The sequence below is a fragment of the Balaenoptera acutorostrata genome, chromosome 2 (genome assembly GCF_949987535.1).
Source record: "Balaenoptera acutorostrata chromosome 2, mBalAcu1.1, whole genome shotgun sequence".
Classification (NCBI taxonomy): Eukaryota; Metazoa; Chordata; class Mammalia; order Artiodactyla; family Balaenopteridae; genus Balaenoptera; species Balaenoptera acutorostrata.
The window spans coordinates 133628994-133655067 of NC_080065.1; the positions used below are offsets into that span (position 1 = coordinate 133628994).

Consider the following 26074-nt stretch of genomic DNA (forward strand, 5'->3'; position numbering starts at 1 on the left):
CAATAAATAGAGGCTGAGCGGGAGAAAGAGAATAAATGAATAATGAATGTATGTCTGCAGTTCATGATTTCTACCACTAGTTGGCAAAGTTCAGTTTTTTCTGCAGATGGAAACATCACATTGGAGATTTCTGAGTGGGAAGATTTACCTTAAACCAAACAATTCTCTAAAGAAATAACATCTTTTATTAAGATAGTTTTATGCGCACATCTACAAGCCATGCATACTTAGCTTGAACATCCCATAAATACCAAGAATGTTTTCTCATTGTCTTTGCTCTCCCTCCTCACTTCCCACCCCAGTCAGCTCTGGATACAAAGTCATTAGAAGGAGATGGTTTCCCTTGGTGTGAGTAGCATCATGGTTAGAAACAGAGGATGAATACTAGATGGCGGAGCCAGGGTGGAGGTGTTGTGTATTCAAGAAGCACACAGTCTTTTTGGATAAACAGACCTTTAACCCAGTTATAATACAATGTATTTGATACTATAATGGTCATGTGGAGATGATGCCTTGTGGACCCAGATAAGAGAGAGACTATTCGGTCTTGGTTGAGGAAGGTGCAGGAAGTCCTCAGGTGAGTAGTTCATGGGTTGGATGGACCTTGAAGATAAGAAGGAATTCACCAAGGTACAAAGGCAAGAAGAACATTCACTCATCCATCAAATATCTACTGAGCAACTATGTGTGCCTGTCACTCTCCTGGCCATTAGGGATGCAGCAGTGAACAGGATACAAGGGCCCTGTCCTCAAGGAACTCACAATGCAGTGGGAGAGACATTTAATAATCAAGAGAGGAAATAGATTTTTTTAAAAATACAGTTTGTTGGAAGAACTGGGAAGGAAAAAGGTAGGATGCTCTGAAGGAAATAGGAGGTAAGGCCTATATTATATAGGGTGGTCCAGCGAGGACTCTGGAGGAGGTTGCACTGTAGCTGCAAATGAAGGATGAGAACCATTAGTCATAGGAACAAGATGGTGAGGTGGGAGTGGGGGCCCAGAGGATCCTTTTAGCAGAGAGAATACCCAATGCTCTCCAGGAAGAAGACATTTAACCATTGAGAAACCACTCCTGAAAGTTGGGGAAACCTCCCAGGATATTTGAGGAACAGTAAAATGTTCCTGTTATATTAGGATGTACAGTGGAAAAGGGGGAAAGACATTGGTGGGAGCTGAGGCCTGTTTGCAGAGGGCCTCAGACTTTTATCTTAAAATTTAGTCTTTCCCAAACATGTGTCATAGCCATAGCAAACTTAGCACTTCTGCCACAGCCTCATTCTAACAGAACTATTATTTCCTTATTTTTCTTTCAATAAACTTAACTTTTTTTTTTTTTTTTAAACTTAACTTTTATGTAAAATATTTTAAAGGAAAGCTTAATAATATTGCCAATACTATATACAGAAAGACAGTATCATTTGCCATTAAGAACAGGTAACCAGAAAATTGAGCACAAGACCAATAAAATTCTCACATGCCTCCTAAAATTTTGTCAAGTGGTTCACATCCTAATAGGATATGGGAATGGAGGACGTTAAGAAATTTTAATTAGAGAGCTAAGGAGATGAGATTGCTACTTCAGAAATCAGCACCGAAAGCACTATTCCATTTATATCTCCTAAAAACCATGATGATGATCCTGGCAGCCATAACAAAGGATATTCCTGGACAAGAACTGCTCAGCCCAAGGGGCTTTCCAGTGGAGATTTACATAAAGCCAATTTTGAAAGCCCTGACAAATAGCAGGCTAACAAAGAAAAATTCAGGGAGAGACTGGGTGAGAACAACCTGCTCACTCAAATTCCCATGTTTAGTATCAATTTTCTCTAGCTTGAGGAGGATTGCTTAGCTACTTGACAACTGGTAAGTAAAGAGATTTAGATAAAGCTCCTGAAAATGAGGAACAAGCTCATAATTCTTGACTGGGGTAAACCACAATACAAAATCTAATATAATATACTCTTTTGTTCTTCTTATGAATTCATATCTGGCAGCTTAGAGACAAAGGTCCACTTAAGCACCCATACCCCTGGAGCAGTTTAGACTTTCATTTTGCCATTTGACAAGTATTTATGAAGCACCTAAAAAAGTCAGATACTGTGAAGAAATCAAAAATGCTTAATGGGGTTACAAATTCAAATGCCTAACAGGCGCCAGGAGAGAAAGGTTAATGAAAGAAGCAGTCTAGTGTAAGACAATAGGGAGTGGTGGGGACTGTAGTGAACTGGAGAGTGCAATCCCCATCTGAAATGGGAAACTTACTCAGCTCTAGTCAATAGCAGCAATGCAGGAATGTGGGGCCTGTGTTGACAGGACTTCAGATATTTCAACAGAAAAATTATTGCACAATGGTCATTATATTTAGGGGGAAAGTCAGGGGTGGGAGGAATACCTCTATGATTTTAAAAGCTGGCAAGTAATTCAAAAAAGTTTTAAATACTCTAAGCCAAGGAAAACATATCTACAGACAGGATGCAATCCAAGGGCCCCAGTGGGTGACCTCTGGGTGTCACAGAGTCTCAGCCTTTTTGGGACTTGTGTGTTAGGAGATAAGACATGTTCATAAATAACTCCAATACAGAACATGGAGATAAGTATTGTGTGAGAAGACAAAGTGCTGAAGGAATTCAGAGGAGGCAGGAATGACATAATAGTGAAGCCCTAAGTGGGGAGTAGGGGTTTCTCACAAGGATATATCTGGCCACATATCAAGGAGCCACTGAACTCAGTGAAGAAGGGAAAGAGAACATCCAGTGAACCCCAAAGGAAAATAACTGATGACATCAGGACTGAGCATCAGCATATTCCAGAAAGTATTTTCAAGATGCACACGTCTAGCCCTTAACCCAGACATCCTAAATAGGAATTTCTTGGGTTGAGAATTATGCACCCAAACTTAAAAATGTATCTTCAGTTAATTCTTATTAAGTCCCCTCCTTAAGAAACTCTGCTCCAAGGAGATGCCCCCAAAATGCTGACTAAAACAACAAATACGACTCTTTTGTCCCTCCTATTCCCCCTAATTCAAACAAACTAGGATACATACCTTGCCAGGTTTTCTCCCTGGGAGTGTGTATTCCCTGTGCCTGCACACAGGACCCCAGCCAAGAGGGCTGCCAGGGCCAGCCATGGGCCTTGGTAAAGCAGTGTTAGCCCAGAAGAGAAAGAGCTTTCCTGCTCTTGGTTCCTTTGGAGCAGATGCCATTTTGTTATTCACACAAAGGCACTCTCTGCCAGAGTGGCCTGCAGACTGTATAGTAATTGCTGTATTTCCAAGCCATCTTCCTCCAAATGTTATCTAATAACAAATTCCATAACCCTTACATTGACACAGGTTATACAGAAAACACAGCCAAAAGTGCATATTGAACTTTCCTGGAATTGAGGATGGGATTTGTATTCAACACAGTGATATAAATCCAAGAAGTTCACCTACATTTTTCCAATTTAGAACACAAAGTCCACTCAGAATTGCTCCATCTATGCCTTAGTTTCCAGCTTCTTTCAGGCATATCTGGGCTCAGATTTCACATCAAAGAAACCCAGCAAGTAGGCCCTATTGATTAACTATTATTTTTGCCACATGAGAGTTTTTTCTGGGCCCCAAGTCTGCTGCCCCTCTCACCACTGACCCTCCCTCCTGAGGGGTTGCTTATCTAAACACCAATCTACCCTAACAACTCTTGCATCAAACTGTGCACTGTCCAAAAGAAGACACACAAAGAGTATAGTGTTCTTCGGCTCTTTGAATCACATACATTTCAAAATCAAGGAAGCCTTTAACATGCAGAAACTGTCAGCTTTCTTACAGTGCCCCTCCTCTTTTGAGCTATAATCATTCTCTGCCAGTCCAGATTCCAGTAAAAATGCAAGTTGTACATGCCTTCTAACTGTGAAGCGAAAGACTTTGAATAACGAGAAAGCCTTCAGACTATTAAAATTAATGACTCCGTAAACCTCTAGCAGCTGCCATTAAAATAGCAATATTTGCATTTTGTGAACCACATGTGCTGCCCAAAATAAAATAAGGGGAATACCCTTGAATCCTGCATGAGGAACTGGTCCCAGGAAACTTGAAGCTGCAGTCAGTAGGGTGAAAAGTGCCCATGCAGCTCGATTATGCTCTTGTGTACCCGACAAGGGGGGATAGCAAGCCCTTGAAACAATATTATTTCATACTGTATGTATTTTATAGTTTAGAAATGTGTTTATACCCACTGCCTCATTTCATTTTCACAACTATCTTGAGTGGTGCGCAGAGCAGGATTACTATTATCATTTTACAAAGAAACTGGGTGCAGAGAAAAGATGTGTAGTGGATAAGTAATGATGCTGCCAAACATCCCTCCATCCTTCTCCTAGTCCTCCTCTGGGGAACACGCTCCCGTTTTCAGTCCATGTACTTTAAGAAGATCTGACAACACCATTTATCACTCTCAGGATGGGGCACGTGAATAACAGTATCAGACTTTTGAGGTCCCACAAATTTCTTCAGGGATGGGCCTATAGACTTGGTTAGAGTTAACGAGATACAAGAAGACTTTTATTGTTTGGTGGAGAGGTGTGTCCACTTTCCTTCTTACCATCACGTGGTATCTGGAAATGAAGCAATCAGAGAGGAAAGTAGAACCACTGGAAGGAGAGAAAATTGGTCCAGGTGAAATGATTGACCTGCCCATCTTGGAGCAATGACATTTCCTTTCTTTGCTTAACATAACTTGTGCTGGATCTGTTGATACTTGCAACTGAGGAGTGATTCAGAATGCTTACAGTGTCCATTTCCCCATAACTTCACTTTGCTCATGGGCAACATAGGTCTCTAGCCCCCATGTGACATCACCTTTCTGCATTCATATGTGTTGTCAATTGGCAACTTCTCTCCATATCTGGGAGAGAGAAGTGAGAGGGACGAAATACAGCCAACTCTCTTTTTGCTGTCTAAAAATTTCTGGCTACTGACTAGCCAGTGGATTGCATATCCTTGGCTCAAGTGCACCCTCCCTTCCTGACCCAACCCACAGTGGCCAGAGAGGGTAGGGGTGGGGAAAGGCCAATGGGTGATAAGGCACAGGACATGGTCACTTAAGTAGCAGAGGCTTAGAAAAGGCAGCTCCCTTAGAAAGAAGCTGTAAGCCCAGGAAACCTTTCTATAGGTATTCTACTTCTCAGTGGAGTCTCAGAGATCCACAAATTCTTGGGCATCCTATGATAATGTTATAATTTTCCTTTGACTTTTATAACCATTCAAACACTTTTAATACTTGGGTCACCTGCATTACTATTTATGAGATTTAAGTGCCTGTATTTGTTGTGTTTATAAGCAAATTGGCGTTGGCCTCAAGTAATACTATTTAGCTGTCGTGGGTAATGAAAAAAAAAAAAGAAGTCTTAATGAATAAGTGATGTGTTCACAGCAAGTGAAAGGCAAATGACATCACAGAACTTCATGGAACAAAAGTTTTGCAACAATGCAAATAGAAAACCTGTGATGGGAGATCTGAGGCTCAAGTAAGTACAGACAAATCAAACTCCAAAGGACCTTGTCAGAGCAGGTGTAAGCAGAGAATTCCTTTCAGCCAAACAGGACTATCCTTCATACGTAATTAAATGTGTCCACTTAAATTGTAGTTACTTTGTCATTTTATTTGCATTTAGTTTATAACTTTATTTTTGTCATTTTAGTTGTATACAAGCTATAAAATGAACAACGTATTCCTACGTTTATGTTTGTGTACATGTAGATAACATTATACTAAAAGAAACATGTCAACACTGGGAACCATAAGAAATGTTTTTTCCTTTGAAGGGCTTGGTCAGCATCTCAAGCTTGAAAATCATCGTGGTAGTGTCTGTTCCAGAACTGCCTGCCTACTCCTGGCTCTCTCCTTGTGGTCGTAGCCCTACAATACCCTTGCAATGGTTCTTCCTGCCTCTGGTCCCTCCACTTCTTAATCTACCCATCATACAGCTAATCTTCCTTACACACTTTCTTCATGTCAGTCCTAGACACAAGAACTTCCAATAGCTTCCACATGGCTACATCTCTCCTCAGCATGCAAGCCCTGAGCCTGGCCTATCATACCTGCTTTGCCTTCCTCACTCACAGTCTGTACTCCAGTCATTTGAATTTCCTTACTGGGTCTCAAGCACATCCTGTGCCTTTCTTCTGTCTTTGCTGGTGCTCCTGACCCGCCTTTCCATTGTTATTTTTCTCTATAAATTCTTCCCAACTACTCCAAGTCCTATTTTCATTGCCAAGTCCTCTATGAAAACCCAGCCAATGGTTGCAGCCCACAGCGATCCCAACTCCATTCCTACTATTCATAACACCTATTGAAATTTGTCTATATTTCCATACTTGATCGTTTTCAAATTGTGTGCTGTCTGCTAATGTTATCTAATTGTTTCCACGGAAAGCTCTGCCCAAAATATTCTCAGGATTTCTCTTGGGTATTTTAACCATGAGCAAGGTAAGCGGTGATGCATTACCTTCAATTTCATTGTCCAGATGGAGAGAGTTCCTAAAGGTGTAGGTAACCAAGAATGAGAATAACATGTTTTATAGAGTTTACTAAAATGTCATAACCATTAAAAAGGAAATAAATGTTCTTGAGAAACAAATGTTAAATAAAATAAACACATGAGGCACACTTTTTATTTCTATTTGGTCTTAACTGTTATCAATCTCTGCTTAAAAATTTTTCAAAATTTTTAAGTTTTGAGTCAAAAGTTTTTCCTTGGGCATAATTATATCTGGTATCTTAAGGTTCTAACCATGTATGTTGCTAGACCAAGTCCCTTCCTCCCTCCCTCCTTTTCTCTTTTCTTTCTTTTCTTTCTTTCTTTCTTTCTTTCTTTCTTTCTTTCTTTCTTTCTTTCATCCTTCCTTCCTTCCTCCCTTCCTTCCTTCCTCCCTCCCTCCCTCCCTTCCCTCCCTCCCCTCCCTCCCTCCCTTCCTTCCTCCCTCCCTTCCTTCCCTCCTTCCTTCCTTCCTTCCTTTCTTCTTTTCTTCCTTATTCATTATTTAAAGGGACATATATACACACACACACACATGTGTGTGTGTATGAATGTTTCTTCTGAGCATATTAAAAATTAATGAGGAGGAATGCTGAAAGGAGATTCCAGCCTTGAAAAGTATGGCTTCCTCACAGGCAGCCAGAGCCTACTATGTCATGGATTATAGCAAGTGAATTAATCCATTTAAAGAACATTTGTTTAGCAGTTGCCTTTTAATTCCTTTGGGACTACTAATATAAATATGCAGAAAAAAAATTTTTTTTCTTTATAACCCAAAGGGCACATACCATACCTGCTGTTTAGGATTCTGCTCTAATCACGTAACAATATACCTTAGAGCTACAATAAAGTTCTACTTCATTCTTTCTTTATGGTGTCATGCTTTTCTACTATACAGATGTTCCATAAATTTTTAATAGTTTTCTACTAATCAACAACAAAGGTTTTTTTTTTTTTCAGTTTCTTGCTACTACAAAAAAAACTATTATAATAAATGATCATGTACGTACATCTTTGCTGTCCAAAGGAAGGGCATTTAGAAGTTTGGTAGATTTTGCCAAATTGTTGTTCAAAGAAGCTGCACCGAACTGTACTCTCACACACATAGCATACGAAGATGAATCTCTGCTATATTGCCATTCTTTTCAATATCTGTTAACCTTATGAATGGGAAAATGGTATTTCAATGTTTTCATTTACATTTCTTTAATTATGAATGAGGTTGAACATATTCATAAATTTAGAAGTCATTTTATTTATTTGCTGTGGATTTCCTGTTCATATCATTTAACCAGTTTCATTGTTTTTCTTCCAAACTTGTTATAGCTCTTTAACAGAAAAAAATAGCATATCATCTTTCTTATGTATTGCAATTTGTTTTTCTGCCTAGCAGGCATTTATATGGGTAAATGAATCACACATTTTATAACTGCTAGGTTTTTGTGTCTTGCTTTGAAAGAAGTTCCTCACTCCAAGCAAGATTTTTTAAATATATATCAATATTTTCTTTTAGTACTTTTATGATTTCATTTCTGTATTTAAATTTTGTATTCTCATAGAATTTATAAGGGTAAGAATTGAACTTTATGCCTCCCCAAACTGTTCGCTGAAAAATCCTTCTTTTTCTATTGATTTTAAATACTCCCTTGATTGTATATTTAGTTCCCTATGTGTTTGGGTATATTACTGACTGGTTTGCTGTTTAACATGGCACTATTACTAATAAAAGCATTACAGAAGACATCAAAGTGAACATGCAAGGTATTTAGTATTGTCTCAAGCCCCATAAAAGTAAAAAGGCAAACAAATTTAAAATGTAATTTTTCTCTTTATATTTTTCTTCTTGGTTGTGATTATTCTCATACTCATCCAGCACTTCACTGTTTCACATCTATTTTCTCATTTCATCCTAGGTCTGTAGAAAAGGTGTTATTACTTCTCCATTTTACAGAGGAGGAAACTGAGGCTCAGAGAAGCCATGTGGTTTGTTTCAGGGTAACCTGCTGCTAAGTGGCAGAGTGGGAGTGAAAGTGAGGTTTTCTGACCTCAGGTCTCCTACGGAATCCCAAAATTCCTTTGAGAAAGCAGACATCATATAAATAACTGGTGAATGAGGACCATCCCCCCATTCCCAATCTGTTCCTCTTTATACTATATCCGGCTTCTGTTAAAGTGAGTTCCCCCATTAAGCATAATTTTTTTCAGCTGAGAAAAAATTAAAATCTTAAGTGGTCACAATCAATATTTGACAAATAGTTGCTAAATGTATTAGTCACTCAGTCCACCCCTCACTTTTGATAGTAAAACTGTATCCTCAGTGGAAACTCATCAGTTAGGAGTTATCTTCCAAAGAAGAGGTCCTTGGGGTACTAAAAACAAAAGTCTCCAAGTATCAATACTTAAACGTTGTTTCAGAAAAATTTAGACTATTTTGGTCCTTAGAAGAATCCTCTGCCTCTCATTCTCACTCCATGAAATACTTGAACTTGATTGGAGACTTTCTACTTTCCCTACAGCTGGAATCCCCTCCAAATCAAAATCAATCATATAATCAAATTATTTGTTATTAGTTTTCAACAGTCATGTCTCACAGTAAAAGCCAAAGTAACCCACCAAATCCTGGGGGGCCTCCTTAGGCAACACTCTGTCCACAGCCAGGTTTCCATGTAGAGAAATGGGACTGATTTTCTTGACAAGTGGATTTGTGGGATTTCAGTATAAAGGATTATCCAATTCAACTTTTAGCCCATGTCTTTCCATACATTTCAAGGAGTTACCCAAAGAATTACAAACCCAAAATGTTGAAAACTTTCCGGTGAGCAGAACATCAACAAATGTATAATATGTCCTGTTTATCACAAGAAGTCATCAAGGAGACCCCAGGACTGCAGGAGCTGTTGCTCAGAGCATACATTTATTCACTCCCTCCCTCACCTACTCATTCAGATAAATCATGAACAAAAATGAATACGGTCTTTGTCTTTATGGAGTCAACATGCTGATGGAGATTTAGGCCTTCTGTTTTACTATTTATTTTCTATTTGCTTCATTCATTTTTTGTTCTTCTGTTTTTCCCTTCCTGATTTTCTTAGGGATAATTTAATATTTCTCTTTTTTTAGAATTCCATTTTATCTATTGGCTTCTTAGCTATATGCCTTTGCATTATTATTATTTTATTTTCATTATTCAAGTGGTAGCTCTAGGGGGTTGCAACATATATTTTTAACATTGTAGTCTGCTTAGAGTTAATATTGTGTTACTTTATGTTAAATGAGAGAAACTTGTAACCATATACATTTATTTACCCACCCCTAACATTGTCCTTTATGCTATAGTTATTATAGTTTTTACATACATAAATGTTATCAACTCCACAATTCAAAGTTACAATATTTGCTTTAAATAGTCATATGTATTTTAAGGAAGTTAAGAAGAAAAATGATTTTCTAAAAAAATATTTACCCACATGTTTATCATTTCTGATATTTTCTTTTCTTACTGGAAGAACCATGTTTCAGTCTGGTATGATTTCCCTTTAGCCTGGAAAACATCTTTTGGTTTTCCTTGAAGTGTAGGTCTGCTGGTGATAAATTCTCTAGTTTTCTTCTATCTGAAAACATCTTTATTTCACCTTAATTCTTGCAGGATGTTTTTAGTGATGTAGAATTCCAAGTTGAGAAGTTTGTTTGTCTGTTTCCCCCACTCCCCTCCCCTTGCTTTCAGCACTTTCAGATGTAGTTCCACTCTCTTCTGGAATCCATCACTACCAATGAGAAGTCAGAGATGATATGTAGTGTTATTCTGTTATGGAATGTGCCACTTTTCTCAGGCAGATTTCAAGATTTTATCTCTTGTTTTCAGCAGTTTGACTATGATGTACCTAGATATGGCCTTATTTGTATTTATTCTATTTGGGATTACTGTTCTTCTGGAATCTGTAAATTTATCTGTACATTTATTTCTTCAAAGATTTTTTCTGTTCTATTCTCTCAATCCTTTCCTTCTGGGATTCCACTTATATAGTCATCTTTTTGATATGATCCCTAAAAGTTGCAAAGGTTGTATTAAATTATTTTTAGTCTTTTTCTCTTTTCTTCAGATTGAATTATTTCTACTGCTCTCTCTTCAAGTTCACTGACTCTTCCTTCTGTCATCTCTCATCACTGTTAAGTCAATTCAGTAAATGTTTTATTTCAGATACTGCATTTTTCTGCTCTAGAATTTTCAGTTTTTATAGTATTTTTCTTTTTTGAGATTTCTTATTTGTCTATTAATTACAATAATTACTTAACTTTACATCTCTGAGCATGGTTATAATAGCTGCTTTAAAATTTTGTCTGCCAAGTCCAACATTTGGGTTATTTCAAAGTCAGTCTCCTTTGATTGCCTTTTCTCTCAAGTAGGAGTCAACAGTTTCCTGCTCTTTGTATGTTAGTAATTTTGATTGTATCTAGGACACTGTAAATGATACATTGTAATGAGGAGCCACTGAAGTGCTTTAAGGAAAGAGAAAATGATCATATTTTTGTCTCAGAAGTATTCTGGCCGTTGCACGGAGAATGGAATTAATGTGGGTGAAACAGCTAGGAGACTGCTGCAGTAGTCCAGGTGAGATGTATTGTTAACATTTACCAGAAAGATGGCAGTGCAAAGTTGAAATTAGGTAGAACAGGTTGGAATGAGAGACCTGGAAGGGATTTAGATATCAACTGCCTACGAGGCCATATTTTCCTAAATGACTCACTAGTACCTTTTACCCAAAAGGCCAAACAGAGTACCATACACGAACTTCCAATGAAAGAAATCTCAGTAATTCCTGAGGCTTCGTTCCTGCTTCACCCTCCACAACCAGCGAGCTCCCAGGTCCCAGCAATTCTTTTTTTTTTTTTAATTTCCTCTCTTCATCTACCTCCACTGATTTCAGAGCCTTATCCTTCTTCTCCCAAATGAGCGAAATAGTCTCCTGACACATTGTCCTACTTCCAGTCTCAATCTTTTCTTATTTGTCCCCTACCCTGCTTTGTCCTCTACCCATCTTTTCCACAGACCCAATCTAATTATGTTATTTCTGTTTAACAACTTTTCAGGGCCCCTGTTTGGACAAGAGAAAGTCCAAATGCCATAGCATGGCATATAATTCTCATGGCATATGATTCTTTCCTTTGGTTTTTTCAACAAATGTTTTTGTTCACATCCTATTTGCTGGAAAAAAAAACAAAACAAAACAAAAAAGGAAGGAGTGGTGACTGAGATCTCTGTCCTCCCCTTGCCAATAGTCTAATGAGGGAGACAAGAGACCAGTTACGATTTCATCTTCCTCTACTTCCTCTATTGCCATCACTGCCCTCCCTAAATTTTCCCCAGCACACAAAACGTTTTGCCATAATTAACCACTTTATTTCACTCCTTGATACCTCTGAGCCTTTGTACATGCTGTTTACCCTTCTTTCCTTTCCTCTTTCCTTCCCTGTTAAGAAGACCTAAATTGAATACCACTTTTTCTAACTCCCTACACTCTTGGTACATTCATTTTTCCCCACCTACTTATTCAAATCTCTGTTAAGAGTCTACTGCTTGGGGAGCAGAGACTTTTATAACAGTCCATATAACTTCACATTTCCTCTCCTGTCTCTTGCAGTAAACTATAAAATCTTTGGGCACAGGGAGCTGGTCTAAATCATCTTTTGTTCTGTCATCTAGCACACTGCCCAGCCCCCAGTCAGCAGTCAATTTTTTATTGACTCTTTTACATCCTTCTCATTTTACAACTGGGGAAATAAAAGTCCAGAGAGGGGAAGTGACAGGTCTTGCAAAAGGACTTGTACTTGCTTTAAGATCACTGCTTCCAAGTAGGGGTTTGTCAATATTTCTCTGGGCAACATACTGGAAGGTTTCATGGAGGTGGCCGGACTTAAGCTGCGCTGACAAGTCTGAGTAGGATTTGAGACTGTTGCTGTACAAGTGGAAGCTGGGAGAAGTTGGGTTAGGGTTGTGGAATTTGATCAGTAGCTTAATGGCCTCTACAAGCTGAATCTATGAACACAGATTGCTAGCTAGAAAGCAGAGGGGCTGTATTGAAAAAAGAAATAATCTGCAAGGAAAAAAAATGGATTCTATTCATAGTGTACATCTCACTGTGTGGCCCTGGACAAGTCCTGACTCCTTTCTGGGCACTAACTTCTAATAATAAAATAAACAACAACAACAACAATAATAACAACCACTTATAATTATTAAAACTTTACTATGTTCCAGGCACTATTCTAAAACCTTTATGTTTTGCTGATGAGGATATCTACTTTCAAAGAGTTGAAATAACTTGGCCAAGGTTATCCTAACTAATAAGTGGTGGAGCTAGGATTTTTGCTCCAGATTGTTGGACAAGATAATCTAAATTGCAACTTAACTATAAAGACTTTAAAGAAGTTTCTGCCACAACAAACTTTGGCCATCCTAGAGCTGATTACAAGAGTTCCTTTCTTGTAAGGTGACCTATTTGCCTAGCTCCCTCCCAGCTAGAGAAAACTTCTCACCTGGAAGCCTGGGGATTATCTCTGGTTTGTACACACACAAAAGACATGAATCATTTGAAATTCTAGCTATGCCCTGAATTAGCTATGAAAGAAAATCATTATTTGTATAAATAGTTTCAGCACACAGAAGTCTTAACCTGTGTGGTCTTATATTTCACTGCTATTTTCCATCTTTAAATATTATTAATCATTTCAGCAATTTAGCAAAGCATTTTCACATATGCTACATTATTCAGTCAACACAACTGCCTGTTTTCCAGATGAGGACACAGAGACTATGCCAGTGATTTTCCTAAAAGCATACAGACAATAAGTGTTTCAACTCCAAATGCCCTTCTTTACTATTTCCCACCTCTAGAACATGGGTTAGCCAGAAATACAGGTAAGTTTATTTGTATTTACTGAAAGTACCTGAAATGTACTGAATTTACTGAAATGTAAATTACTGGATCACCAAGTAAAAAGGATCCTAACCTTCTTCGGCTGCTTTTAAACACATTAGAAGCTCAGAGTTGAAAGGATTCTTAAAGGGTCATCAGACCCACTATTCCTCTTCTCTCTTCACCACTTCCACCCTACAATTTTTGAAACACTCCTATTAGGTGGTGGCCTAGCCTCCCAAGGTATCCTTTTTTATCTCTGAGAAGCTTTGAAAGTTATTAACCTTCTTTATTGAACAAAATGTGTCCCCTGACATTACCACCCATTGGTCCTCAGTCAGCCTTTTGCTATCTCCCTCTAGAAACCCCTCAGATAATTGATTCCAGAGCTCATCAACTTTGATTCTTTTCATTTCCTCTGTGGACTTGTCTAGGTCTCAGTTTTCTCATCTATAAAATCAATAGATGGACTGGTCTTGTCAGATCTCCATAAAGCTTTCCTTCTATGACCCTATGATATTTTAAATGTCCAAATAACTGTACCCCAAAACAGAAAAGTTTGCTCGCTGCCAGGAACTCTAAAAGGAAAGTGTTTCCTAATGTTTTGCCCATTGTGCCTTTTCCTTCCTTCCATTCTGTTTGTGTTTTTCTGGAGATGGAGAAGATAATCCAGAGAAGGTGGGGTAGGCGCCTGCCTCATTGTTGATGTTGCAGTGCACTCAAGCTGAGAAGAGATTTGAAGTAGTTAGGGATGCTGAAATCCCAGAGCAGCCCCACCCCTTCCCACCTTGGCTTCCAGAGTCATTTCCAAATTACAGGGAGGTTTCCAGATTAAAATCCCGATTGATTGGCATTCACCCAGGGTCCCACACAGCCTCCTCTCTGGCACCTTCTCGTAGATTCCTCATACACCCAAGTGCATTTTGTGACCTCTACCCCAAAATCTCCTCTGATAAAAGAATGAAGCCTTTCTGTAATATTTCTGAAAATACAGAGAAGGCCAAATATTTAGAAAATCTGATTAGATCACATACTGATTAATGTGTGAAATAATAACAATAAAAGTAATAACGAATAGTTATTTACTGACTAGTATGTTCCAGACACTAGATTAAGAACTGTATGTGCTTTATGTTATTTAATTTTCACAATAACAGAATGAAGTCAGTATTATTTTCATCACTATTTTATAGATGATGAAACAAAACTTTAAAAGAATGTGTATATCACCTGCCCAGTGTCATACAACTGACAAATGGTAGAGCCCAGAATTCCAGCTCGAGTTTATATAACTGATGTCTGAACATTTCACGCTACACAAAAATGCCTTATTTTTAAACGATGTTTTAAAAGTTTTGCACCTATGCATCACTTCTTCCACGAAGCTTCCAGGATGTTCCCCAAATCTAATTTAGAGCTCTCCACTGTTTCACTGTATCTGTGCATCCTTTTACGCTGATGCTTAGCACACTGTTTAAAATCTTTAATTTGTCTTTCTTCTACTCTAGACAGTAAACTACTTGAAGGGAATAACTCTCTCTGTGTTTGTATTCCTTGCTCCTAATACATCTTTCTTCACACAGACAGGATTTTACGGCACTCTTGCTCTACAGGATTGTCAGTCGCTCTTGGTTTTACAGCCAAAATCAAAAGTTGTTGGATTAGGGAAGACAAATCCCACCAGCCCTTTCTAGGCATGTAGGGGATACTTCTGAGTGTTTCCAGAAGGGATGGAAGCTCAGGCTTTGCATTAAAGAGAAGGAAAGCTCCAACTGAGAGATAGCTTGTCTGAGATTAAGTAATATTGTAGCGGTAGCGGTTCAGAAGTTTTTACAGATAACTTTCTGGAATACTGACTGCTAAATGTCTGTGGATCATAGACCCTAAGCCATGTGTTCCTGAGAGAAGCAGGGAGGGTCTCTGTAGCTGAGCCTGGCTCAGTGCAGAGAAAGGGTATGACAGCCACCTCCGAACCCCTCCGGAGGACCAGTAATGGCCAGCAGCACGGCGCAGCCGCAGCAGGAGTCATAATGGTGGGCGCCTGCACTGTTATTAGGACCCAGCCTTCCTCACTTCCCATAGGCTTTAACCTCCTAAGAGTCTTACACTACCCTAAGGAAGGCAAATCCCTCAAGCATGACAGATTTCACTTACTATCAATCTTCATACTTGGCAACTGAGACATTTATTACACTAAAATCATGGAGCAAACCCAGACCTATTCCAATTACACATGTACATCAGCGTATGTGCATAAAAACTTCTGGGAGAACATGCAAGAAACTGCTGAAGTCAGTTGCCTCAAGGCAGTGAGACTGAGGATCTAGAGACAGGAGGAGGTACGTTTTTCATTGGAAATGTTTTTGTATTGCCTAAATATATCATGTGCTTGTATCATTTGTTTAATAATATAAATAAGCTAATTTATATAATACATGTAATAAAGTACCTTTTTAAATACTTAGCTCAACTTCTAAATGATTGGAATTTAATCAATTATTTGCAAACACATAGCTTAAGCGTCAGCTGTGTTTTCTTTAGGATTCAAGGGAAAGAACTATGCGGCAGGTCTGTCAGAAACTTATTTACATGAGACACTAAAAAGTATTCTGAGAAGTGGTCCAGAAAAGGGTGGAGGGAGTGATTCAAAACAATAGTAGTAATAAGAGAAATAACTAACATTTAATGAAGGCAAAGTACTAAACTCTACACAATCGTCTCTTTTAAACAGCCCAGTCAAGCAGGTATCATTGTTTCCCCCATGGAAACTGATGCCTGAGAAGTTGGATAACTACCAAGTGGCAAAGCTAGGATTTTGTTCTAGGCCACCTGAAGCCAGAGTCCAAGCTCTGTACTTGTGTATGATGACTCTGTGTGAGCAGAATCTGGTATCATATGCTGATGCTCTTTCCACCCCGGCCCTCTTGGTAGCGTAACTGCCACCAGCAGGGACAGTAGCAACCAGACATCAACACAACAAGAGAAATGGCAGACCCCATTTGGCCAATTGGAGAGCCAGTCTCTGAATTACATGGGAGACACCTCTCAGGGACTCCTAAAACTGTACAGAAAAAATTGAGAGCAACTGATGTTTCCATAGAGAGGACACAGAGGCAGAGCCAGAGACACATTGTCTTGTGTTGTCATGACCCTATTTTTATCCCCTGTGGCCTATGAAATACAGCTTTATATATTGATGTTTAAAAAGAAATGTGAAATATCAAAGAAGTCCTGAGATTAAGATTATCTTAATCTCACAAAGCCATGTTACCTGAGTTTTAACTGTGAAGGAAGAACCCTGATGTTCTGCAGACGTCTTCAGTCTATTGGTGCTGGCGACACCTAGAATCAAAAGAAGTGCCATTAGGAGAGAAAAGCCAACACTACAATGCTCTGCTATTTCTCCTCCTTGACAGTGGACTGGAAAGTTAGCTTGCTGTTTCCTGAGACGTTGCACACAGTGATGTAAATCACTGCACTCCCATTCGCTTTCAGATCTCCAGACAGCCCCACAGGGACTGAATACACTGAATTCAGTCAAACTGAGCTGGAGGGAGAAAGGAACTTGAAGTTCATTTTGTGATGCAGTTTTAGTTCTTGTTTTTGTTATCTTTATAATCCTCTTTTTGTCCCCCAAATGAGATCTTATGCGAAACCCTACCATATAAAAGTATAACTGCTCTATGTGAAATAGGGGCTCCTGAGCAATGCCTGCTCATGTTCCTTAATGCCCAGCCCTGTATCCACTGCTTGGAGTGCTTTGAGTTGGCTCCAAGTAAAGGGGCCGTATGATATATTGCCAAACCGGGACACTTTTGAGCATGAAAAGAGACTCCATTAATAACTATGCTGTGACAACCGATGTAAACTGAGACTGCCCTGGGCAAATCAGGAAGTATGGAACCCTAGTTTTAAGGAATATAGTCTCAAAACTGTTGGCTCAGTCCAACCTCTGCATGTAAGAGATGAGGATTCTAGCTCCCTGACTTGCTCCACCAGGGGAAATTACCCCCTGATGAGAACCAGGAAACTACAAAGCAGGCAATCCATCCACTCTGTCTAACCTACTTCAAAATAAACCAACTGGGAAATAATTGAATTTTTTAAAAATAAAAACAGTTAATGTTGGGCATGCCAAACCTCTGTGATCTCAGTGCTTCCTTGTGCTTTTTGCCAAAACCGTACCTCCTGTGCTACTCGTTACTTCACACTGTTCTTCAAATCAACACACCTCTTATACTCAGATATCTACTTTAGCTTCACCCAAAGCAATAAGATTTGTGATATCATGGGGCTTTTGTGCTGGTCATATTTTTTCTAATACTCATTAAAACACACAAACAACTATTAAGATGTTTATGTGCCTCTAAAATTATCCATATTCTACCACTAGTTTGCCTACTGTACTTTGCAAAGCACTTATATTTAGTAAACAGAACTTTCTGAATTTTAATAATTAGTTATTTTATACTTGTTGGTTCCTACAATTCTGGTCTATACTAGAATCAAGTATAAGATGACATCTGATTTAGCACAGCTTGAATGCTTTTTTTAATTTTAAATTTAACATAGTAATATGCAATCTTGTTCTGTAAAAAGCACTGTGATTTCTAGGAACTTCATTGCTTACACAAGATGGTCACTTTGCTCCGTTCAATTCAGCCTTCCTAATATGAGACTTTGGTTCAATTTTAATATATTTGTTTATAGATGCATTTGTGTACAGTTTGGTCATGCAAAAGATTCCTACCAGTTATTTTTAAAAAGGCACATCTCATGTGTCAGCAATAAAGCCAGTGACATTAAATGATTCTACAAATATTTATTGAGCACCTGCCATATGCCAAGTCCTATCCAAACTGGGGAAAATGAACAGCATACAGTTATGGCCTCAGGTTCCTTCGTGTTAGTGGGGGAGGCAGGCAAGTAAACAGGCATTCATACTAAAAGATGCTATGCACTATACTCATGAAGGGTTTGGACATCCTCCTCTTGCTGATCAGCTTAGGAGGAATGAAGTTCTATGCTTGGAGCAGGTATAAAGATTATACTCAAGAAATCAAATGGCCAGGAATGGATTTTTTTTTTTGGCCACACTGTGCAGCATGTGGGATCTTAGTTCCCTGACCAGGGATCAAACACATACCCCCTGCAGTGGAAGCTTGGAGTCTTAACCACTGGACCACCAGGGAATTCCTTATTTTTCTAACAGAATTTAATTTTCTTTCTAAATGCTCCTCCCCTCCAAAAAACTTTTTTCAGAAATTTAGTTAATATATTTTTTTTTAACTTAGGACTTTTTTTTACCACCAAGGTATAAGCTGAAGCAATGCATATTTCAATTTCCGTATCAGGACTATTCTACCCCACTCAGGGTTCTCCACTCCCCTTCTGTCCTGCAGTGGCATCTGGGGGAAAGGGGGGTAGCTCCCAAGCATGGCTTCTTTGGGTTAGGGAGTGGGGAATATCAAAACTGGAGGCTGGAATCCAGAACCTAACTGACCTTCTTAGCCCCAGACTCTGGGCACCCTCCACTGGTATCAGCTGGATATGATTCCCCAAACTGGATTTGAGGGCATGCCACTGGCCTCCACTATTGATGTCCATTGACTATGGACTCTGATCCTAAGATGTCTGCAGTCTAGGACCTTCTCAGCCCAACCACAGTCCCTCTGGTCTGTCAAAACACTCAGCTCTTTCACACTTCTCTCTGGGGCCCCAGGAAACTCTCACCAAGCTGAAGTGATCAGGGTTCCTCCCGCACCCACCCCACTCACCCAGGCATCTCCCTTTGGCATTGCTTCTCTACACTGTCCTGCCGCGTGGACATAAGTGCTATGCACCTTGCCAAATATGAAGTTACATCCTTCCCATGCCACTTCCTAGCATCTATTACCTGCTATCTCCTAAACCTTTTGGGGTATTTCCACATGCCTCCCACCCCTACCCTCGTATGGCAGGAGTTGCTCTTATTTCTTATTTCCATCCTTCTAATCCATGGTCGATAAATAATCTTTGCTGTGACTTTCCTGGCTTGGCTCTTTACATGTAAAACCCAGATTCAAGAAATATTTTTTCCCTCTCATGTTTTTTTTTTCTTTTTGCAAATCAACAGTGTTTTCCTATCAGATTATGTATTATTTAACCATGGGCTACAAAAACTGTAGAAACTGTTAGGGGTAACTTGAGATAAAAAAAAAACAACTGGCTTAGTACTTTTAAAAATATTTTTCCCACAAGACATTCAAAATTATCAAAGTAGTTTTTGTCAGAGATCTGACTCATTCAAACCATCCTCCAGACACTCTACATTTGATAAATTAAGGGAAAATGCAGAGTTAAGAAAATTAATATTTGTTGAATGTCAACAATACTTAGGCACTGTGCTAGGTATTTTACATTCTTTAATTTCTTTAAATCTTCATAATATGCCCTTAGTGTAGAAATCATTCCCAGTTTACAGAGGAAGAAAAAAAGTCTCAGAAGAGATTATTTAACTTTCCCAAGTGATCTAGCTAGAAGTAATAAAGCCAAGATTCACACTCGATGCACCTGGTCCCAAAATTCATTTGCTTTCTCCCCTTTCCACAGTAAGAAAAATATTGTCAGCCTAATGACATAGGTTAAATTTCATGTCCTGCATGTATTATTTACGGCATAAGATGCCACTTGCAATAATCAATGGACACAATCTATTTATGATTGTTTTCCCAGATTTGGAAGTAAGCATAACGTATTAACCTCAAATATTAGTGGTGGTTGACAGCTGTACCTTTGCTTTTCAGACCTACTTTTGGTCCTACTCTTGACTGGTTTGATGCAGAATCCTTGGTTACCAACAAAGAACCAATGATAACATTATTGGGAAAATTAAACCTGCTGTTTGGCAATCTGCTTTTCAACTGCTTTTTCCAGAACAGCATTACAGTGAAGAGAAGGCACTGTCTGTACACGTAAACATGGATTTCCTGAGTGGCCCCAACTCAGAGGAGAGGCTGTAAATGCTACTGAGAGCAGACCTCTTCACTGAGTATGAGGAGCCCTTGGCTGGCCTGCAGAGAGCATCATAACTGACATCCTGGCACTGGAGCCATGAGAGTCGCCAGGGGTGAGGGCTGTGCAAGTAAATAAAACTTTCTCACCATGAAAATCCTCTCCAGCCCTGCAGGGAAGCCTGTGACACAGATACCCCCAACAAAGGTAACAGCATCACTGGAGTATTTCCTAAAGGCTCAGGAGCTGAGAATCCCCAGGCCACAGATAAAATAACCACTCCATAATTAATGATGTATAACTCATCCATTTCTAGAAAGAACGTGGGTGGCCAATGACAATATAGGTAAAGAGACAGGATTATATACAATGTTTTCTTCATGTATGGGTGCAATCCAAAATTTAAATTGACTCATTTCATAAAATATACTTTTTAATAATATAAGTGATACATCATATATGTATATACAGAGACATAGATATAGATGTGGATATAGATAGAGATTCGTACTTGCATGTGCGTGTGTTTGTGTGGTTATGGGAGTTAGTATAGTTTAGAGAAGAACACGAAAGAGGACTAAGATTTAAATTATAATCCTGGCTTTTCTAACAACACACTGCAAGTCACTGAACTTTTCTGGGCCTAAGTTTCTTCAGCTTTAAAGCAAAAAGTTAGACTTCTTTTAGTATCAGTTGGTACATATTAAGCATAAGATATGCCACATGCTCTCATGACAAGCTACTTCATTCAGTTCCCCCAGAAAATTAGGTAAGATTGGCCTTTCATATGTTCCCAATGCACTTTCCTTCATAACACTTGTTGCAGGTGAAATAAAATAATACTTTCCATAATTTTATCAGTTAATATTGTTTCTTTGAATGCACTTTAAGCTCCAAGAGGGAAGGGACCATGCCCTCTTGTTCCTCATTGTACACCTATACCTGGTGCAGTATTGGCCCATGTTTTGGGGGGGGGATGAATTAACAGATAATAAAAGACAACCTATGAGGAAGATATTAGTTCTGAGATTGTGAAAAAATGGCACCTTAACACATTAACTCTGATTCTCAAGGCTCTCACCATTCTTATAAGACATCTGTGACCTCAACGGTCTAATCCAAAAGGCTTCCCAACTCAAATGGCCCCCTCAGCAGTTTCCACCACCAACCATTCCCCTCTTGACCTCAGTGATAAAGCTCCTTCACAGTCTTCCATCTGTGTCCCCAACCACTTCTCTGTTTCCTTCCTCAACTCTTCCCTCAGGCTTGCTCTATTTATGGTATTTCCTAAGATTCACCATCTCATCTTTTTGCCCTTCTCAACCTAGGCATCCCAGGATGTGAGCATACTGTAATAAATATATCTGATTCATCCCAGTATATACAAGATATGCACCAAAGAGGAGTTCAGATGTTTCGGGGGGTAAATATTTGTCAAATGAGTGAACCTATAAATTGCCATGATTTTAACCATCATCCCTCAGTGTTCCCATACATTGCCAGCTCTCTGCCTTTTCCTATACTCCAGGTTAGTCTTTATTCATTTCCTTGGGCTGTCATAACAAGTTACCACAAACTGGGTGGCTTAAAGTAACAGAACTTTATTCTCTCACAGTTCAGGAGGACAGAAGTCTAAAATATCAAGGTGTTGGCAGGGTTGATTTCTTCTGGGGTCTAAGGGCAGTGTTTCACACCTCTTTCCTAGCTGCTGGTGATTGTCAGCAATCTTTGGTGTCCCATGACTTATAGATGCATCACTCCAAGTTCTCCCTCCATCTTCACATCACTTTCTTCTCTGTGTCTCTGTGTCTCCTTTTCTGTCTCTTATAAGGAAACTCTCATTGGATTTTGGGCTTACCTTAATCCAGTACGATCTCATTTCAACCCTCACCTTAATTACACCTTAAAAGATCTTTATTCCAAATAAGGTCATATTCTGAGGTTGCAGGTGGACATGAATTTGGGGGAGACACTATTCAACCCACCACAGTCTATCCTCTGGCCCCTCAAAATTCATGTGCATCACACATGCAAGATACATTCATTCCACCCCAACATCACCTAAAGTCTTAATCAATTCCAGCATCAACTCTAAGTCTCAAATCTCATCCAAATATCATCAATTCAAAAAGTCCCAAATCTCATGATCTAAATTATTCAAATCAAGCCTGAATGAGATTCTGGGTTTCATCCATCCAGGGACAAAATTTCTATCTGTGGTCTTGTGAAACTAGAACATAGGTTATCTGCTTCCAAAATGCAGGGATGGGCATAGGATAGACATTCCCATTCCCACTGGGGGAAATGGGAAGGAATAAAGGGGTCTCTGGTCCCAAGCGAGTCTGAAACACAAGGGGCAAATTCCATTGGGTTTCAAGGCCTGTAAAAAATCCTCTGTGGTTTGATGTTTGATTGATTTGACTACATAAAAATTTAAAATGTCCACACAGCAAAATAAACTATGAGCAAAATTAAAAGACAAATGACACATTGGGAAAAATGCAACTCATATGATCAACCACATGTTGTTTCCTTAACATATAAAGAGCCTCTGAAAAATGATAAAGAACAACATTCATTACAAAAGTGGGCAAAGAATAGATGAAATATTCACAGAAAAGGAAATTCAAGTGGCTCTTGATTATATGAAAAGATGACCCACGTTACTCATAATGAGAAAAATACACATTAAAACTTTGCTGAAATGAACAATGTGAGTTGTACAACTTATCTGGAGGGTAATCTAACAGACTCTAACAAAATGACAAATGGGTGTACTTTTGACCCAGCAACTGCACTTCTGGGAATTTATCCTACAAATCAATTAACAGACTTACAAAATGACAAAAAAAACAAGGTTAATTACTGCAGCACTGGTCATGAGAGCAATATATTAGAAAATATATGAGTGAACATTAACAGGGAACTGCTTAAATAAATCATGGTATATTATGTAGCCACTGAAAAATAAACTCTTTATATAAAGATAAAAAATGTTCTCCAAGACGTATTGCTAAGTGAGGGGAACAAAGAAGTGTGCAGAATTCTGTGTATAGAGGGACTAAATAACATGCATATATTTGCACATACATGCATAATGTATCTCTGGAAGGCTGTCCAAGAAACCATTGACATTAGTTGCAGACAACTGGTCGGCCAGGGGCCATGGTAAAAGGAGTGTTTTCACTCTAAAACTTTTTATACCTTCTGAATTTTGAGCACTGAGATTAGTTTATTTATCATGATTAATTAATTTATTAATTATCTGAATTCATTAAAAAGTTATTAGAGACTAGTAGTTAAGCATGGCAAGTGGTGAATATGCTTTATCTCTATATCCTCCTGACACCTACTAAATAGATAGGACAAGATTTTTTTTAAAGTACTAAGTCAACAAGGACAAAAAGAAGAGAAGACAGTCTCCAACATGGGATGCCCACAAAATCTTGGAAGGAGGGGGCAGCTGTAGAACCAACCACCCAGGAACTGGGGTACCAGGATTTCTAAGAGTGAGAACAGAGCAGAACTAAGACACATGTAGATTACCTGAAAAACTAATGGCAGCATAAGTAGGTTATGCAGAAATACTGAAATTGATAATAGAGGTTACAGGTAGAAGAGTTGAAAGTGGTTGACTCTGGGAATTGGAGCTAAGATATGAATATGTAGGGCAGAGAATTTTTATTTTTCATTAAAAACTATATCTTGAATTTTTTAAATACATGCATGCATTACTACTTTACTTATTTCCTTACTTATTAAGGAAAAAGTGCCTTAAGAAGTTAGTGTTTGTATTATTCACAGTGTCATGCTAATATATTTGAATTTACAGTGACATGGTTGAGCCTTTACAAAACTAAAAATGACCAAAAGTGACCAGAAAGAAATAAAGAGGTGTAAACTTACTAAAAAACCAAGAGAAAATTGGAAAATTTTTTAAAGAACTGTTAATGTTATTACAAAAAGATAATTGGTGTTAAGGAAATTTTTCTTTCAAATTTTCGTTTAGAAAACTCCCTGTTCATAAATAACAAAATTGTTATAAGCAATTTGTTTTATTATGAGACTATTCTAAACTGAATCTGTGCAAATAGAATTCATCCATATAGTAAGAAAATTATTCTCATTCTCTGTGATTAAATATAGTTTATCCTATCATAACAAAACTGGAAAAATTCAAAGAAAACTACTAACACAGTAAAGGAAAGCAGAAACCATCAAAAAGAGTTTTGATAAAATTCTCTATCAAACTTTGACAGAAATCAGACTGGTATTGGGAATAAAAGGAAAAATAAGATATGTTTTCTGTCCTCCAGGAATTTAGTGTGATATTTTTATATTAAAAAAGGTAAAATGGATTATTATTTAACATGAGAAAGAACATTTGATAAAAATAATTAATATTAAAATCATCCATTCATTGAGCAAATAACTTTGGGATGGGATGATGTCTGTGGGTCAGACACTCTTGGGTAGTGAACTGGGCAACGATGAGTGAGACACTGACCCTGAATTCAATAATCATGATTATCATCACAGTCATTATAATAATAGCTGATATTTCTTGAGCAATCCTTATGTACTAAAGCTAAAAGCCTTACATGACAATAGTGACCAGAGAGAATCTGTAGTCAGGGAAAGGAGCTTCAAAGTTAGGAATTCTGGAAGTGGGGCAGTTACAGGTGAGGACGGGTACCAGATGGTACATGGCAATGCAATGCACTGTGACAAAATGGAAACCACCCAAATGCATACTGACAAAATGAGAACTACCCAAATACCCCAAATTAGAGTAAGATAAAGTCTACCATGGCACTTTAAGGCAATGAAATACTACGTAGCCATAAAAGAAAGAACTACAAGAGCCATAAAGATGCATATATAAAATAATGCCAAGTGGAAAAAATAAAACAATAGATTGCATAAACCCATGTAGAGCTGCATAAAATCTCTGTTTGCACCTTGATAATGACAGGAAGATATCAAAGACAAGGGGTTAACAGCTTAATAGTTTCAAAAGAGATTTTTGTTGTTTTTTTAATTCCCTCGTAGTATTATGCAAGCATGCACTTTTTTTAAAGAAGGAAAAATATCTTCGGTCACTCCCAAATTATCTCCTCTGCTGAATCAGAAGAGACCGGTCATAACTCTAAAGTTTCCAAAGGTAACTCGCTTTTCTTTCTTTACTCCTGGGCCCACAATTAGTTGTGCCTTATGCAAGTCTGAGGAAACATTTACAAATAAGACAGATCTAATAAACCTCTTTTCACCAAGTAAGTCTCAGTTCAGAAATGCCCCAAATTATCTGAAACAGTAAAGAACAATGAGCAGAGTTATTGCTTTATTTTACCTGGAATATCCATGGGGTCAATGAGTTTTTAGAGCTAGAAGATAGTCTAAAATTTTAGTCTAGTGGATTTTAAATTCTGTCCCACATAGATGGCTTAGATATCATCTTTATGAGAACAGGGTGACAGAGTGGACAAGCAAACTCACTTCCTTTGTCTCTACCTGCCTCCTATACTTCCCTCTGGTGCTTCAAACAATTCAACAGAGCAGTTTTGTTAATATCTGCTTCATATTCTGGGATTTCCAAACCTGGCAGCGTATGAGAATCAAATAGGAAGATTTTAAAACATACAAGAGGG

The 26074-nt window shown here is 38.4% G+C and overlaps 1 protein-coding gene across 2 annotated transcripts in view; it reads right to left on the bottom strand.

Annotated features, from left to right (window-relative positions):
* Nucleotides 1-26074, bottom strand: part of HTR4 (5-hydroxytryptamine receptor 4) — a 307370-nt gene that overhangs the window by 257166 nt on the left and 24130 nt on the right. For both annotated transcript variants that reach the window (XM_057538279.1, XM_057538275.1), the window contains exon 2: nucleotides 16705-16775. The gene's annotated coding sequence lies outside the window, so the exon portion shown is untranslated. The remainder of the gene's footprint in view (nucleotides 1-16704; nucleotides 16776-26074) is intronic.